Here is a 13,945-nt window from a genome sequence, read left to right as displayed (position 1 = left end):
TGCCAGACATGTTTAGAGTTCTCAGTTATACCCACCTGAATTGTTAAAAAGTAAGGCTGAAAAGCTTAGGAAGCAGAGGCAAAATACCTGAAGAAAAAACAACAGCAGCAAGAGTCAATGTATAATAGCAAATTTAATAAAAATGAAAAGGAGCAAGTTATTACCAAACACTGAATACAAAAACTTGCAACGTGAAGTATCAGTATTATATTGCAGAAAAGTAATTGGTCACTATCAGATGGTGAATGGTCATTACTCTTTTTAATGATAAACATATACACCATTAAAGGAAACAAACAATACCAGAAACACTGAAGTCCTGCACAGCTCTTTTTGGATCAATCTGTCATAGTATGCAACCTCTATAGTAGAATACTAACCAACAAGAAGGGTCTACAGGAACCACTGCTGCCAAGTCTTGTATTGCATTTCTATACTGTTGCTGCTTAGCATATGCTCTTCCTCAATACAGCCTAATAAGGACAAAAGTTTCTCTTTAAATATAATTTCCCTTAGAAAACTGTACCTACAGAATGAAGTCATATAGACTACTATTCATAATATTAACAGTTTGAGGCAACTAAATATCAAGTTCTTCCATGGTTTTTCTCATGCAAACTTGAAGCAATTATTCAAGAAAAAAAATGTTGAAAAATAGAATAAACATTCAATTTTATTTCTGAATTTAATAAATCAAATTTGAAAAAACAAAGTCCAGTAATCTATAGCATACAGGCAGATGACTGCACTTGCATAAATTGAGTTCAGTATAATAGAATCCTGTACCAGCTTTGGGCATCACAGAGTTGAATGGAACTCTCTCCAAGTTCCATAGTCTACTGGTGCAGCAGTTTCTGTACAGGAAATATCAGATTTTGTTAAATCCAATTTAAAAGAAAAAGTATAAAAATTCCTACACTAGCAACCTCTTATTTAACATAAAAATCTGAGAAATTTGACTAATGTCACTTGTTTATTTTAAAAAATCATGTACTTACAGATATGCAGAATCAGAGTAAAAGTTATCAGAATATTCAGCATAAAACATTATTCAGTTGGGTTATTACCACATCTGATCATTTCTTTAAAATAGTTATCTGAACTATTTCTAGAAGTCAGAATACTTCTAGAAATACTATTCTACATACTATTCTATGACTGTAGTCAGTTTTCTGGTTAGATAATTTATGAAGTTTGGAAGGTAATATGTACAGATTGCAGGTGCATAAAATAGGTACCTGTGTCCCATTAAAAAATTTAAAAATATATAGGTTTTTCCCCAAGAGAAGCATTAACAGAAATGGTGTTATAAAATGAAATTTCACCCTAAGACAATATGTATTTTGGGAAAGGCAAACTCTAGAAATGCAGTAAAATCTGAAGGTTGGCTCTCACTGCAGGACACACTGTGAGCCTCCTTAAAAATTATTGTGGCTTGAGGCTGTTAGCTGAAAGGAATGCAGAAACCAACATGAAGCCAAGCTGTTTTGTACTTCATTGTTTCATTCCTCTGCACTTTTCCAAGTATTCCAACTGCCTCAGCTTTGCATTTTAGCAAAAGAAACGCTATTTATATTATTTAAAGGTGCCTGTTAAGATTGTTTTCAGGGACACTGACAGATTGAACGTGTTCTACTCCCACAGAGCAATATCAATAAAAAATATCTGGTTCAATCTTGCATTATTAAGCACTCCAGTACCAGGATCATGAACCCCAAAGCAGCTGCTGAAGATTGCTTCTCCAAACAGCAAGTACTGTGTTAAGAGCCAAGGTGTTGCTTCAAGAGGGGATGATATCTTTTGCTGTACGATGATATATACAGGATGAAGTACTTTCAGGTCCCAACCCGGTTATGACTAGCTGTGTGTAATACAGATGTTAAATGACAATGAAAATACCATACTGAAAGTACAACACATGACCTCTCCACCCAGGTTTCACTAACATGCAGAATTATACCATTGCTTAAAGAACGCCTTTGAAAGCTTTCACAGCTTCCACAGTTAAATTATAGACTTTAAAAATATGCTTTTCATTTCTGTTTTTTCAGCAATGTTTTTATTCTGTTTTTCTTGTTTCTTTCTAGTTGTGCAGGGTCTTGGACAGAAGTAATGGCAAGTTTGTAGCACTATAAAGCACACAGGAAAACACGAGTATTATTGTATAAAATCTTAGTGTCAAATGATAGTTTAATTATAGGAATACATGACTTTTCAATGTATTTGCTTACTATACTTCTGCAGAAATTAAAAATGTATTTGTTAGCTTTGCCAGCAGCAAAAACTGAATCAAAAGACTTTCTGTTCATTGTGTCTGTCCTATCTCCAACTCCCTTTAGGAGTGTTGTGTCCTGAGCAAGGTCTCCAAAGAAACACTATGGTCCCCTGAGAACACTAAACAAACACAGTTTATTAAGAGCCTGCATCTTCATTGCTGTGGGACAAAACTTAGATCATGCTGTCATACAAAGGTAAAAGGTGGCAGCATTCAGCTAGTTATCAGTTCTCCTGCTTCTAGCTCACCTGTTGAAGAACTCAGATACTCAGTTAAAAAAAAAGAAGGTGCTTGATAGAAGTAAAATTTAACATTAGACTTACTTTTTCCAAGTCATCTATAGCTGACTTTAACTTGCCTAACTTTCTTTGTATTGTTCCATGCCTACAGTAGTGAAAAGTTGAAGGGTGCTCCTCCTTTTCTATTAACATAGTCAGTAGTCTTACTACTTCTTCTAAATCTTCAGAACTAACTGTTGCACCTTCAAGAACAGGCTGTATTGAGTCAACTAGTTCTAATTTTGCTTCTTGAGACTCTGTCATCTCAGTTCCTTTTAGTAAGTCAGCATCCTTCTCCTCAGAAGCAGTCCCACAAGGAGGGAAAGTTTCATCAAACCAGGAGTTCCATACTCCATTGACACACAGGCAAGCAGAAGTTTCTTTTGGAATTCCACCTCTCACTTTTGCAAACTTCTCAAAATCTAACAAACAAGGGATGCTGGGGCTCTGATATTTTTTGATTGCTGAAGACACCTTGATACTGAATTTATCATGAATAGGGAGCCTTCCCAGAGACTCAGACCTAAGGAAAAAATATATTCAAATTAACTAAATATTCCCAGATATATTAACGATAACAAATTGCAATCTGCCAGTCAACAACTATACAAACAATTATTGTTAGCTCTCTTGTTAACGATAATTTCTTAACTTCTCAGCCATTTATCAAAATATATTATTGAAGCTGCATGTAAGCAGAATTGTTCCAGATTATTCATGTCCCCTGAATGTTCAGCACTTACTTGCAGTTACATGCTTATTTCCTCCAAAAGCTTCTAACTTGGGTTTACAAGGACAGTGCTAAACCTAAGAAAGGACAATATTTCAGAGTGGACAATTACCAGCCTTGTCAAATGATGATAAATCCTGGATGGATAAATATATCAATGACAGAACCCAATGATAGTAGGAAAAGGTCATGAGACTGTAAGAAGCACCACCCAGAGGTGAAAAAAAACACCTGAATTTACAAGGACATTTCCAACATGATCATCTGGGAAAATGCATAGCTTCCAAGGTGAGAACCTTCACAAATATTCAATATCAACATCTGCTTTGAGACATCATGGTGAAAGAAACAGAAGTCTTTAAAAGAAACACTTAATCTTTATCACAAACAATACTAGCCTTGCTAACACAGAAGGGAATACAGAGAAAATATTTTATACATACATATTTATAACACTATGTATCTAATATTTATAATATCTTATACATAAGGATCCTACTAGGAAAAAAAAGGGAAATTAAATAAAAAATGTAGCAGGTCCATGCATGAATGGCATGCAAAATTGTACAAAGATGAAGATGAAATTCCCTTGGTTTAGCAAAACTGATATGAAAGTCTTAGACAGCAAAGAACATACAGCAAGCACCCTGTCTAAAACAAGACTTTGGAAAAAGGCCACCTTCTCCCTTAGTCACAGCTCACTATACCAGTATATCACACCACTTAAGTATCTTTGATTTTCTTAAGAATAAACCTACTGAAAGGTGCCTAAAAGTAGAAAAAGAAGAAGCTGAATGGAAAACTGGCCTTAAGGACCAGGTCTGAACATCAGTGTAAGTACAGTGTGGATGCATATGACTGTACACAAAAATAAACAACATTTGGAATCTTTTTGCAGGTCACACTTTAAGCATAAGTGTTTAAGAAATATCAAAAAAAACTAGCAAGAACATTAATTTCTTTTCTCTCTCCTTTTTTTTTTTTTTAAATACTTGAATATTTGCTAAGGCACCCTATATCTGAAGTGCTTAAATAATAAATACTGGGAAAGTATTTAGAGTGATACATGAAAACAAAAGGTAAAAAGGAAACTTACTTGTTTGATGTAATCTGTGAAGTTCATGGTACAAAGGTGGTTAGTCCAGTCGGTTTACTAAGATCTTAGAATTTCCCCCTTGTCTTTCAGAAGAGCTTTGATGATTTTAATCATGCATTTATCCTTAGATAAAACTTCCGTTGTTGCACAAAGCACCACCATTTCAATTTAAAGTGCAGTAAATGTTAAACGTTCTAAAGATACCCAAGCAGCAAGGTATCCCAAGGGGTTTTTTCTTTGCATTAAAATTACATATATTATTCCTAAACAACTAAACTATGATTATTTAATTGCAGGGGAATATTAAATATTAAAAAGACAAAACCTGTAATTAGATAACAATTACAAATGAAAATACATTCTTTAAAAAGGCAATACACATTAATAAAAAAAAAACCTTTTAAGAATCTTTGGGGGTTGACTTAATTTCTTAATCACATCTAATTTTCTAGGGTTTATTATTTTCTTTGATTTCTTTCTTTTCTTCTTGGGAAAACAGTGTATTTAACCCCAGCCTTTTGTGGTTGCTCCACAAGAACAATGTCATTCTCACTGTCCTCTTGTCCAGTCAAAGTAGGTGTTTTTTCTACTGGTATGTCTGTCTGCATTGACTGAGAATCACCACAGATGTGGTTCAACAGACTTTTGGTAGGGGATCTTTTCCCAGTCTCTGGCTCAACCTCTGGCTCAGCTATCCGTTGCTTCATAACCTTCATGCTGGTTTTGAAATTAGCTGACATATTTAACATAGTTTCATCTTTGAAAGCAGTCATCTCCAGAGCTGAGACTGATCTTTTAATCAAACTTGTCTGATAAAAGAAGGAAACTTAATTTATTTAGATGTTCATTTGAAATAAGATTTATATATCGCATTTCCTTAGTTTTAATGGATTGGATTTTATTTTCTATAAAAATGTGAAGAAAAAAAAGTGACATGGGGACTACACCGTTGAAAAAAAATTACAGTGTTTAATGGGAAAAAAAGATCTGCATACCTTAGGATATGTGTCAAAGCAAAGAGTTCTGAAACATTAATTCAAAGTTATTTGAAGCTCATGAAGAGCTAAAATCAATCTTCTTGAAAAAGTATCACAAGAATTTTTAATTAAATACCCCCAGTCCTTGTAGGCAAGTTAAATTTTAAAATCAAAAATGTATGCCACTGGTGGTGACATTTACAAAAAGATGAACTGAGGTATATTCATGAACTCAGAAGAAAAGACATGAGGACTCTGTAAAACGTTTGGAAGTACAATTGTATTATATGGAAACACAGTTAATATCTGAATAGAATTATGCACACTCATACTTTGTGCCCCATCCCTGGATCACCTGACAAAATCAAATCCAAAAAAGTAACTTTATCCTCTGGTGTTTAATTGTTATTAATTATTAAGCAAGCATTATTTGCAATAATAATGTATTGCTTCTCTGGCTTTTTGTTAATTCCAGTTCACTAACTTGCACTATAATGCTAGACATAACATATCTTTATCAAGGAAATTAAAATGCAATTTCATGTTCACTGCCTGAAATTTACAGGGGGAAACACTTATTAGTAATAAATAAAATAAATGAAGCATTGAATGATTTCTAGTTAGACTCAAAGAAGTACTTTTTCAATGCTTGGTTACAGACATCTGCTAAGAATTAATTAGTATCTTTTTTAGCAAGACACTGCAGCAGCCTTTAGTTTGTTTTAATAATACTTTAAAGCACTCCATTGAAGTAAATAAATATCTTTCTTTTTTTCATTTGTGGTAATTCATTATAACCTGTGAAGTTTTGAAAAGATTAAAAAAAATCTCAGTGTCACAAGTATGATGTTTTTCTTTAGGTAATTCTGTATTTTTTAAAAAAACTAAGATTCATACTGATTTATTAAAAAGATGAAACTCAATGCAAAGCTATCATTTATCACAACATGTATCTATTATCAGCTGTCATTTAGCACCAAATCAAATAGTTTGACTGCAACTTGCATGAAAACCGAATTGTTATTTGGTAACTTTTAATGAAGTACTCACAGTTTTACTAAAGGATTGTTAGCTGAATTCAACAAGACTACTTCTATTTGAACATGAAGCTAGTATTTTAAAAATCAAGCATCAATGTTTATTTTATTTATCATTGTATACAAACTGCTGCCACGCTTCATGCCTGTCTAAAATAACATGGTCACAACGTTTTTAGCAGGTCTTTATGGACTATACAGAAGTTTTAAATAAATGCATAGTCCTCAAATTCTTACTCAAAATCAAATTTGTTAATAAAATATTACTTGTATAATGCTATCAAAATAATCTTTGCACAATTGTGAATTTTGCAGCTTATTGCTGGTTTATGGGGTTTTTTTGTGAAACGGCTAACAATTTAAATAGCCACAAAAGTACATAGCATTTCACAGACTGGAAACTTGACAACATTGATGCCCTGATATGTCTGAAATCCAAGGACCTGGTACTGCAAATCTTTGCTCAGATACCTTGTTCCACTCATTTCAGGTTATCTAGACCACAGACCTATCTCTACACACTTATCTCCATCCAAATACCTGTAAAGTTAACAGGGGTTCTCATTGCAAAGCTATGTTCTCCTATTTAATGTAACCAGTGCATTTGAAAAAGACCTTTGAGACCCTCACTTTTGCATCTGATAGGAAAATATTAACTTCAATTCAGTTCAGTGGAAGAATTTCTTCCACAAAATGAGAGTTCAGGAACAAATACTAGTAAATATAAAATACCTGTGAGCTCCCACTGACACAAAAATCAGGCAAGGATTGGCGTCTTTTCAGTAAACTTTTTGTCTATAGATAAAATAAAAAGCAAAATAAGTCCGAATTATTCTGAGCCTAACATGAGCAGAGCTTTCAGATACATTCTGCTTTTAAAAGCAGAGACTGCCAAACCTAGAGCTAATGCCCAAAGAAATCTGCATTTTCACCAAAAAAAAAACAAACACCTCACTTTTGCAGAGTGAAGGACTGCATTTTGTCTGGATATCTGGATGTCTTATGCCCATTCCATTGCCAGATGTCTAAAAACCCAAGACACATTCAACATACTCATATAGATTAATGCTAAAGAGCAAGCACAGTGACACCTGCGTATGTACTGTACATGCTCCAGTCTCAGAACACACTGAATATGCCATACTGTTGATCACCTAGTGAATTTACTGCATGTATCAGAGTCTTTCTAATGAACATGTTTTAACCCAGGCGTTTCCTAAAATTGTCATAGTCGCTGCGCATTCAATGGCATTAGTCACACAAACATTTGTATCTTGGGAATCCCAGACAAAAAAAATGGTCACATAACACCACCACAACCAAAATTTCCAATGAGAATATTACTTATTCCTGAGAACCCATATGTGCTTCATCTGGTTTTAATTGTTTTTTTTTAACAGACCTACTTGTACCATAATAACAATTTGCTTTTTCAGTAAAAGACATCCCCAGGAGGTCCACAATTAAACATGGAATAAAATACAATATTTAGTAACTGCAGACTTTATTACTTCCAATTATTATATCTAAGGGCCCAGTCAACCTATAGGCAAAGGACTATCAGCACTTTTCCTCTCTGCTGGACAATTCCAAATCAGTTTGTAGTTATATATACAGCCACAACCTCTCTGTGCCTGAAGTCAAACATGATACAAAATTCCAAATAGTTTTCAGCCAAACACTATTTTAAGCTGCTGATACCAGAGGATGTAGATGTGCAAAGCTGATCACAGAATCCCTCCTTTTTGCATACTAAAGATTGTCCTCATTATTTCTAGCCAGCTCCTGCAAGAAACATTCAAACCAGCAAGTTCCTTTATCATAACCAGATTTACCTTTTTGTTCCACATCTATGTCATCTACAAGTCACACACTCTTGAATGACATATTCTCCGATAGCCAGTCACTATAAAAAAAGCTTCTTTCAAGGACAAAAGCAAGCGTGTCTTTCCCAGCATGTTTCACCTTCAAATAGGAAACACATTATCAAGCAGATCTTAACTGCATTAATAGTCCAAATTTGCAGACAGAGCCCTAAATTTTAATATAAAACAGTGCCTCCAAGCACTAAATTATACCTGTGAGCTCAGCTGCAGTAATAATATGCTAGCCTCAGTTTGCCCTTTTCTGGCTGCAAATACATCCACTCATGCATTAATTTTCCTTGGTTCCAGCTGAGGTCTCAACAACATCACCCAGTTGGTTCCAAGGTTTCAGCCGTGTTTTAGCTATGAGAACATTCAGTTGAACCTCAGATTCTCCGGTAAGATCTCCAGCTTACTTCCCATGGGATTTGGGTAAGCTTTTACCCACTTCCACCTCTCAGATCTATTCACTTGAAATAGCTAACCTTATGTAAACACATATAACACCACCATCATTAGGTACTTCAGGTTCTCTGTGGAGCCTGCAGCTCTCGCTTCCTACATTGCCTCCATGAACTAGATCAACAGTGTTTTAGGTAGTCGAGATTCTGTATCTGGAAAGACACACTCTGTATCTGAAGCTTAGAACCACACTTCAACATTTCACTTGCAAATCACTTGCACAGAATTTTTTGCCTATCCTTTAAAATTACATTCAGAGAAATTCTGGATTAAAATACTCACACACTAGAAACATCTCCTTTCCTCTGTTCTGCTTCAACTCGCAGTTTTTTTAGATGTCTAGGCATAGTGAAACATCCAGTAAGCCACTCCATTAAGATATGCCATATTAATCAAAGCCTATTTGATTTATATTTATAGTGCTATAATAATGCAAAATAAGAAGCATCTTTAAAATATGCAATGTCTCTTTCCAAGCAGTCTCTGGTTTCAGAACAGTGAGATTTAGCATTTTCCAATAAAAAGAACAACAAATAACTAACATAAAATTGTTTCTAGAAGTCAACTACATAGAAATATTTTGTCTTATGACTAAGTCTTCAGACCATGAATTCTTTTGCTAATCTTAAATTTTAGTGTTACATTTTTTAAAAAAATTGTACCGTAATACACACCAGTCTGTAACCATAGAAATCATGATCATCTTGCTCAGCTTCTAACTCTTCATGATCACTGAAAAATTCTTCAAATATATCTTCAATAACATTGCTCTGAAATATTAATGTTTTCATATTTGAATATGTGCAATACCATTATTTTGGTCATACAGAAAACATAGTAACAGATAAATAAGTAAAGCCTATAAGGTATTTGAGCTAAAGATTTATGATGATCAAGACCAACACCACAGAAGCCAATTTTCCTAGGCTTCTGATGGAACATGTTTTTTAATATGACCAAGAATTACAGGGTACAAACTGAGGAAACTGATTATTGCTAACTGATTCTCTAAAGTTTTTACCTTTAGCTTTGGTAATTTATGTCAGGTCACAGTAGTCCACGTAGTAAGAAGACCACAACCCTCAATTTGGTCATAGTAAGGCTAGGAGATGGGAAACTATGTCCGATTTATTCCTGCTATGAATTAATCCATGCATAACTGTGCTTTATCTCTTGCACAGGAGTGTGAACTGGTCATGAAATGCTAATTTCTCTGTAACCTTTGCCGTATGAACGTGCAGAGTGTTACAAATATGGGCATACAATAGACATGCCCTTTTGCATGAACAGCTCATCTCTCACAATAATCACAGTGGAGAATTTATACACAAAACACTTCAAAAAGAAAAACATTGACATTTTCTAAAATGGACTTTGTTAAATATAAGAAATATTGTATTACATTTTAATAGAAATCAATGCCAGCATAGCATATCAGAAGAAAAACTATGCAAAAGTAGCTTTCAGCATAAATGTAAACACATTAATCAAGATAGTGTAATAACAGATGGTAATTAAGAATACCTACTACCAGAAACTTTAGTATTGTAGAAAATTAAGCAATACTATTCAATACATAGTATTACAAACTGTACAATGACATATGTACTGTGCTTACAATATACAGAAGTGTTAATAAGGTAGCAATACAAAATACACCTATTACAGTTAACAAATATAGTGTCAGAAGATGTATATTTCTGCAAAAGATGGGAACACTAAAAATACATTTAAAATATGTACCTCATATGTAGGAAATAAAATTTCTTTTAATGAACAAATTGGAGCAGAAAATTTTGGTGGAGCTGGAGCCCAAAACATTTTTAAAGCCTCTGGATAAATGGAAACCTTCAAAACCAACACAATTCAGTTGTCAATTAACATAAACCCGGTTGATAAATGTCTGTACTGAATCTGAACTATTAGGTGATAAAATGCTGCTTTCTGCTAAACATGATTTTGTCAAAAACAATCCCATAAAATACAATGAAATCCTGAGAGACATAGGGCTCCACAGCCTGAATGAACTACCTGGTTTGCTCTTTAGTGGTTTTTTTTGTTATTAATCTGCATATTAGCATACTTTATTATTTCAGAGAAGGAATTAAGAACTGAGACATAAGGTTTCAGAACAACACTCCCCAACTGATGAAAAAACTCCATATACATTTTTATATTGCATATTGTCAAATGTTGAAGAATCAGCAGAACTTTATTTCCAAGGTGTTCTGGCTTTTTGTTGCATGACACATTAAAAAAAAAAACACCACTTTTTTCCCCCCTGGATTTTGTGTCTTTGTTTGTAGGACTGTGCATATACAGCACTCATTTATTAAAAGTACTTCTTACCTTCCCTCCTAACAGTTGCAGCTGTGGCTTTTTAAGACAATGTTCAGCTATTTTTTGGCATTCAGTTGGATGTTTTGATGTATGAGGGGGAAGAAAGTGAATCCCATCTGTCCAATTATTCTAGAATTACTGTGAAATTGGAACTCCTTCATAAAAAATTCTGTAGCAATATAAGAGATTAATAAATTACTCTGATTATGTGTCAGAAATAGCTTGGTTGTTACAAACAAAGAAAATTACATAAAATTTAAATCAAATCAGAAATAAATGATGAATAATTTTTTTGGTTTTCTAAACTAAAGACTGAAATGACTTAATATACGATGGAAATCTGGTGTCATATTCATAATTTTTGTAGTCACATCCCAATAATTTTAAGATTAATTTCATGATCACATCCATGGCATATGTTATAGAAGTCACAAGAAAAATATAACACTAAGCTCTAAATTACTATGAAATGCATTACATGCGTAACTTCATACATAGCAAATACACCAGTCAAGTGCTGGGCTTACAGTTAGATATACTTAAATGCCAAGGAGAACCGATTTCAGCAAGAATATCTGGCTGGTTTTGAACAGCACCTTATGTGATTACTTGGGAATTGGATTCAGACTATTTTTTGTTTGCCCTTTTTTAAAATAAATCAACCTATGGCAAATGTTGCACAAAAAGAAAAAGTTGTATTTTGAAGTAATTATACACCCTAATTTCCTATCTGTCTACAGTTTCAGTTTCCAAAACCAGTGAACACTTTACACAACACGGTAACTCATAAGTATATTTATATATGCATATGCGTGTGTGTATGTATATATATAAAAAAAATCTTGCAATAACTGATCTACCTCTATTTCCTTTGTTCCTGGCACCTTTAAAGGGAAATTCAGCTTTAAAGGATCTATTACTGCTACCAAGCTGGTAAAACTATTTTAGAGATTAGTAGCAATGACTATTAACATTTATCAATTACACAGATATTTTACAGGATTTATAAAATTTTAATGAATATTTTTTATTTAACAGAGAGTAGAAATTAAATTTCTATTTTTTCTTCCTGTACCTTGTTTTATAGTGCAATAATTACCTAATTTTTCACTTATACAGTCCTTACTGTACTAGCAATTACAAGCACAGAATGCAATGAATGGTGAAATATGTAACATGCATACAAAAGAACAAGGAAAAGCACTCAATTTCATGTATTCAAGTATCCATATATGTATGTAAATTAAAACGTACATTACATAGAACACTTGTCTTTTTGCAACACATTGGCACATTGGCATATGCCAACACTGACATCTACTGGTGTTAGTGAGGCTTGGGGTAGCTTTTTTGTACACGAAATTAATGAAGTTTCTTTGTGCATTCCTGGAATTAAAGTATGTAACTTCTGTTACTTGCAATTTCACTGTCAAAAGTATATCTACTATAGTGGACTTGATTCTCATTCATGGTAATTGCAATGTATTTCCATTTTAAGACCTATTTAACTTACCAGAATACTGTGTGAAGTGAGGAGCCTCAACATAACTGAGAACCAGACATTTGATTTAGCAAACGAAATGCCTTCTGAAGTACATTTGGACGTTAAAAAGGAATTCATAAAATGTAGCACTAGCCCAGAAGTTGTAGTTCTTAAACAGAGAGAAAGATGATAGATCTGGGAGTAGTTCTTGAACACTTTCTGGAATTTGCTTTCTTCAGGTGGAAGCTTTGACAAAAGACAAGAGAAATGTCAAGAGAAGAAAAACAAGAACTAATGACTTTTGACAAGTGTTTGGCCTTCTAAGTTTTTCTTTAAGTATCTAGTGGTGTATTGAGTTTGCGTGGCAAGGTTTTGGTAGTGGGGGCTTCAAGGCTGGCCTCTGAGATAAGTAGCTAGAAGCTTCCCCTATGTCCAACACAGCCTGTGCCAGCCAGCTCCAAGACAGACACACTGCTGGCCAAGCCCAAGCCCATCAGCAACAGCAGCAGCACCTCTGTGATAACACATTTAAGAAGGCAGGGGGAAAAACCTGCACAACCGCAGCCAAATCGAGGAGTGAGACAGAGAGAGTAACAACTCTGCAGACACCAAGGTCCGTGGAGAAGGAGGGGGGGAAGGTGCTCCAGGTGCAGGAGCAAAGATTCCCCTGCAGGCCATGGTGAAGACCATGGTGAGGAAGACTGTGCCCCTGCAGCCCAATGAATGCCCACAGTGGAGCAGATACCCACCTGCAGCCTCTGGAGGACCCCACACCAGAGCAGGTGGATACACCCAAAGGAGGCTGTGACTCTGTGGGAAGCCCGCACTGGAGCAGGCTTCTGGCCAGACCTGTGGCCCCATGGAGAGAGGAGCCCAGGCTGGAACAGGTTTGATGGCAGGACTCATGACTCTGTGTGGGGGCCCCAGGCTGGAACAGTCTGTTCCTGAAGGACTGTACCCTGTGGAAGGGACCCATGCGGGAGCAGTTTGTGAAGAACTGCAGCCTGTGGGAAGAACTCGCATCAGAGAAGTTTGTGGACAACTATCTCCCATGGCAGGGACCCCACGCTGGAACAGGGGAAGAATGTGAGGAGCCCTCCCACTGAGGAGGAAGGACTAGCAGATGTAAGGTGTGATGAAATGACCGGGACCCCCATTCCCCTCACCCTCTGGTGGGGAGGAGTTAGAGAATTCGGGAGTGAGGTTAAGCCCAGGAAGAAGGGAGGGGTGGGGGTAAGGTGCTTTTAAGATTTTTTTTTTTATTATCCTACTCTGATTTGATTGGTAATCATTTTTTGTTTCCCCTTAAGTCAAGTCTGGTTTCCCCAGTGACGGTAATTAGTGAATGATCTCTCCCTACCTTTATCTCAACCCTCAGGCCATTCATTATATTTTCTCTCCC

General features: G+C 35.2%; 1 long non-coding RNA gene across 2 annotated transcripts; it reads right to left on the bottom strand.

The window, feature by feature from the left end:
• Window positions 1-244: 244 nt before the first annotated feature.
• On the bottom strand, window positions 245-13,944 carry LOC119151650. 2 transcript variants are annotated; one of them, XR_005105490.1, is made up of 6 exons: window positions 13,904-13,944; window positions 12,574-12,712; window positions 11,070-11,229; window positions 3,515-9,822; window positions 3,297-3,360; window positions 245-3,076 (listed from the first exon to the last, which is right to left on the bottom strand). It is a non-coding gene; the product is annotated as an uncharacterized LOC119151650 (long non-coding RNA). The 2 variants fall into 2 exon arrangements; XR_005105489.1 differs by lacking the exon at window positions 13,904-13,944 and having other exon boundaries at window positions 12,574-13,267.
• Window position 13,945: the final 1 nt, after the last annotated feature.

Source organism: Falco rusticolus, chromosome 7 (genome assembly GCF_015220075.1).
Source record: "Falco rusticolus isolate bFalRus1 chromosome 7, bFalRus1.pri, whole genome shotgun sequence".
Taxonomy (NCBI): domain Eukaryota; kingdom Metazoa; phylum Chordata; class Aves; order Falconiformes; family Falconidae; genus Falco; species Falco rusticolus.
This window is presented reverse-complemented; position numbering and strand designations above follow the sequence as displayed.